Source organism: Hibiscus syriacus, unplaced genomic scaffold (assembly GCF_006381635.1).
Source record: "Hibiscus syriacus cultivar Baekdansim isolate YM2019G1 unplaced genomic scaffold, ASM638163v2 tig00003715_pilon, whole genome shotgun sequence".
Taxonomy (NCBI): Eukaryota; Viridiplantae; Streptophyta; class Magnoliopsida; order Malvales; family Malvaceae; genus Hibiscus; species Hibiscus syriacus.
The window spans coordinates 299,199-304,221 of record NW_024061980.1 but is presented as its reverse complement, the minus strand read 5'-3'; the positions used below and the strand labels follow the sequence as shown (position 1 = coordinate 304,221).

Genomic DNA, 5,023 nt, shown 5'->3' with positions numbered 1-5,023 from the left:
TCTCCTTAGTAGATCGAGAGAAGTTGTAATTCCTATTTTCTCATAGTGAAATTCTTCTACCGTTGCTCGTGGTTTTTACCCTATTTTATTTAGGGGTTTTCCACGTAAATTTTGTGTCTTCTTTATCTTCATTTTTATTTTCTCAAATTATCAGTTGCGATTTTGCTCTATCCGATAGCCGTCTTCCGCAACAAACATTACCTGGGGCAATTGTGATTTTGGGATTTATTTGGTCCGATCCAAATATTGGTGGCTCCAACGGCTTACACATACAACGGAGGCAAATTCGAAGCTATGGAAGGTCATAGCCAAGCTTCGAACGCTTTTTAAGGTTAGGTTATTTGCTTGGAGAATGGCACATGGGGGCACCCGATTGGTTTGCGTCTTCTGGCTACAGGTATAGGTATATGTTTATGTCCTATGTGTAACATAGGTATGGAAATACTGGTGTACATTCTTTGTGATTGCTCATACGGCCAATAAGCCTTCTCAACAGTTGGGTTGATAGGTTTTTTTCTATCTAGTTAATTAATATCTCCCTTAAACTGTCTTGAGACCGTCTTTGTTGCGCTTGATCTTGAAAGTTTTGTAGGGTTTATAATGCTTCTTTGGAACATTTGGAATGGACGTAATGTAATGGTACATGATAGTGAACTCCAACCTCCTTGCGTTATTGTGGCAAATGCGAAAACTCTTCAGGCAGATTTTGTCCAGGCTCAGAGTTTTTAAATGGCTGCTCACTCTGTTCTGATCGTTCGGGATGTGGTTGACTTTGGATCCAACTTGAAACACTGGAGTCTGGAAGCCTCCTCCATAGGGTGCAGTGAAGATTAGTGTTGATGATTCTTTTGATCCACGGGCGCGACTGGTAGCTATAAGAGTCATTGCCCGGGACTCACATGGTAAAGTCTTAGGTGGAATGGCCTCGACTTCTCCCATTTATGTGGAAGAGGGGTTAGATGAGACGCATGCAATTATCACATGTATTCATTTGGCTAGGGATTGTAGAAGGCAACGAGTGATGACTGAGTTTGATTCCCAGCTACTTGTCAATAAACTTCATCGCTAGACTAATGACATATCAGCAATCGAGATCCATTTATCTGAGGCACGACTGTTTTTGTCTAGTTTTAATGAGTTTAGGGTTCATTACATTGTGTGTGATTGTAATATGATTGCTCATAATCTAGCAACATGGGCTATTCGCACTGGTAATACTATGTATTTTGACTCGATTTGTCAAAAATTATTCAAAATGATGTATTGAACGAGTATTCTAATTAGTAATGAAGTTCTTGTGGGTACTCTTTTCCCCTTGTAGGCTTAGAAGGGACTTTTAAAGAGACTATTTTTTCAAAAAAAGAAAGAAAAAAATGTAATATACCTTGTCAAAAAGAAAGAAGTGTAAAATATATTTATTTAAATTTTAAAATTTTAATAAATTTTATGACAATAGAGTTTATGAGTTATTATGGTTAGAAATGTTAAGAATACATAGTTAATTTCACATGAGAAAGGAAAAGAAAATAATGATAATTTATAGTCTCGTTTTTTTTTCTTTTTTGTTGAGTACTAGTGGATATCTCTCTCGTATATACACATTGACACAACTCAACACAAAATAAAACTTATATATATATATTGATTAAATTATTTTAACGCTTTTATTAATATACATTATATATCAAAATATTATATTAATAATTTTTTATAAATTTTAAAATTTATTTGTTCACATAAAAATTAAAGAAACAAAATTCATCTAATCTTTTTTTTGTCCATGATTTTACACAACTTATAACATATACCCACAAAAAATTATTAATTTAATTTCATAATAATTTCACATAATATACAAATTTAATAAATTTTAAATTTATATTTATATAATCAAGATATTTAGAGATATTTTATATATATATATATATATATATATATATATATATATATATATATATATATATATATTTGTGTCTAATTTTTTTTATTTTAGAGATGAAAATTCATCCACCTACATAATAAATGTATATATTTAAAATAAAATTAAAAATATCAATTAAATTGAAAATATTTTTAAAAATTACATTAAATTAATATGAAGTACTTGATAACTTTATTGAAATCCTAAATTCAAAGACGTTGTAAAACTAAATATAAAAAATCAAAGAATTTTTTAGGCTTAAGGGTCACCTTTGCCCCTGTAGTAGATTTAATTTATCACTTTCACCTCTATCATATTTTCACATCAATTTAGCGCTCCAAGTTGTTTAATTGCATCATTTTATACCTTACTCCTAACTTAAAACCCTAAATTATAACTCTTAAATTAGAGTTTAGGGTTTAAAATATAGAAGTTGTGAGGTTATGGCTCAAGGTTTCTAATTTAGGGTTTTAAGTTAGAAGTAGGGTATGTAATGATGCAATTAAGCAACTTGGAGGGTTAAATCGATGCGAAAATACGATATGAGTAAAAGTGATAAATGGTCTACTAAAGGGGCAAAAGTTATATTTTTTTCCAATTTTTTATATCTTAAAATAGAAACTAACAAAGAAAAATAAATTTTTATTCATTTAAAAATAAAATAATAAAAAAATATTAACTTTTTAGTAAATGATATTTAGGTAGTTTCTAAAATTTTAAAATATCATATATATATATATATTGAAACAACCAAATTTCATAATATTATATATATTTTTATAAAATTAATTTAATAATTATATATATAAATATATTATTTTTTAATTTTAGGGGGTCATGGCCCATTAGCCCTATGGAGATTCTGTCTCTGCACACATCTGTGTCACCGTCAGTTAATTAGTGACCGTAATCGTGATAATTATATGTCACTGATACATTTCGTGAGTATAATATTTTAGAGATGGATCTTCTCTATAGTTTTCATCTCATCTCCATTTGGAAGTTCCCAGAAGAAGAAGAACAACAAAAATGAAGATATCAAGGATAGTAGCAGCATCTGCGTTTTATGTAGCATTTGGTGTCATCCTTGTGAATTTCACAGGCCAGTGCGACGCTGCTCTCCAGGTAGGATTTTACAAGGGTTAATGTAACTCACGTAACGTTGAGGGCATTGTGTTCTCGGTTGTCGAACGAAGATTCAACGAGGCAAAAGGAATCGCACCTGCTCTCATTCGTTTACATTTCCATGATTGCTTCGTCAAAGTAAGCAACTGCATGAATTTTCCTCCTTTTTTGTTAGTTTGTTTTGAAAATGGGTTTTAAAGAGTTGTATTTCACATGTTCAAAGGGATGTGATGCATCGATTCTGCTAGACGGCAACTCCAGTGAGAAAAACGCGACTGCGAATCAAAATGTTAGTGGATATGATGTAATTGATGAAGCAAAGGAATTGCTTGAAGCAACCTGTGAAGGAGTTGTTTCTTGTGCTGATATAATCGCGATGGCTGCTAGGGATGCTGTACAATTGGTAATATCTTATTTACTTCCTAAAAGATGTAAAATTTCCGAAACTAAATTAGCTCCAGCGCTTGATATAGTTTGAAGATAAGCTTTGTTTGTTTTGGTGCAGAGCGGAGGAGCGCGATACGAGGTTCAGACCGGAAGAAGAGATGGTACCGAGTCTTTGGCATCCAACGTGGATCTCCGTTCACCAAGATTCTCAGTTTCTCAATCGGCTGATGCATTTAAAAATAAAGGAATTGGTCTTGAAGACATGGTTTTACTCCTAGGTATGTTCTCTTTCTTTCAGTTAATTAGGAGTACTTTTCATATACTTGAAAGATCATAATTTGTATATATATATATGCGTGTATAGGTGGTCACACAATAGGGTTCACACATTGCTCTTTCATTAAAGAGCGGCTTTACAACTTCGGGGACAGCAGGAAAGCAGACCCGACAATGGATCCATCATTAGCTGAGCAGCTGAGATCAATCTGTCCGGAAAACTCAGAAGCCGACGCAGCTGTGAGTCTTGACCAGAATCTCACCAGTACATTTGTTTTCGACAACTCCTCCTACAATCAAACAAAGAACCACAGAGGAATTCTTGGCATTGATCAAGCGTTAGCCTTGGACCCCTTGACCAGTAACATCGTGGCCTATTTAACCACCGGCAATGACTTCACTGCTAGGTTTGAACAGGCAATGGTAAAGTTGGGAGCTGTTGAAGTTCTTACTGATTCACAAGGGGAGATTAGGAAATCATGCCGTCTTGTTAAAAACAAACCCCGCTCCTCCTCCTTCGGCCTTTTGGGTTGATTTCTTTTTCTCTACATCCATGGTTTTTTTTTTCTTGGTCCTTATTGTGTTTCACTGGTCATTGAATTATTCTTTCCATGTCCATGTCTATCTACAAATTCCTAACTTAGAAGCCATTTTCATTGGCTTTGATTATAAAAAATGTCTTGATTTTTTTTTTCAAAGAACACGTGTATATGGTTTTACAAAACCTGCTAGAATCTTCCATAGGGTTATGTCAGTTTAGCCATGCTGGCATTCCAATCCTAACAATCACACTAATAAATTAAGAGTTAACCTATCAATAGCTAATATTCTCCCTACTTTCCATGAATTTAGAATATCCATTAGAAACATTGAACTTGCATCGAAACAGATCAAATTAAGTCCGAGTCAAAGGCTTAGTAAACCCATCCGTTTTTTTATGACGAGCAAACACATAATTGACACAAACACTTCCTGCAGCAACCTTCTACCGAATGAAATGAAGATCGAACTAAACATGCTTCATTTGAGAATATAAAACAGAATTTGCACTCATCGCTACGACACTTGTGTTATCATTCCAAATTACTAGAGTACCGTAATTTGAAACCCATGTCTTTTCGTAACGACTAAGTCCAAACAACATCAGCCACAACATCATCTATACTAAAATATTTAGCCTCAGTAGTTGACCGAGAAAGAAATTTTTTATGCTTGGAACCCATGACACGAGATTACCTCCAAGAAAGACATAGAACCCGGATAGCAAACGTCGATCATCTACATTGCTTGCCTAATCAGGATCAGCAAATGCTT

The 5,023-nt window shown here is 33.7% G+C and overlaps 1 pseudogene; it reads left to right on the top strand.

Annotated features, from left to right (window-relative positions):
• Window positions 1-2,943: 2,943 nt before the first annotated feature.
• Window positions 2,944-4,243, top strand: LOC120180948 (annotated as a pseudogene).
• Window positions 4,244-5,023: the final 780 nt, after the last annotated feature.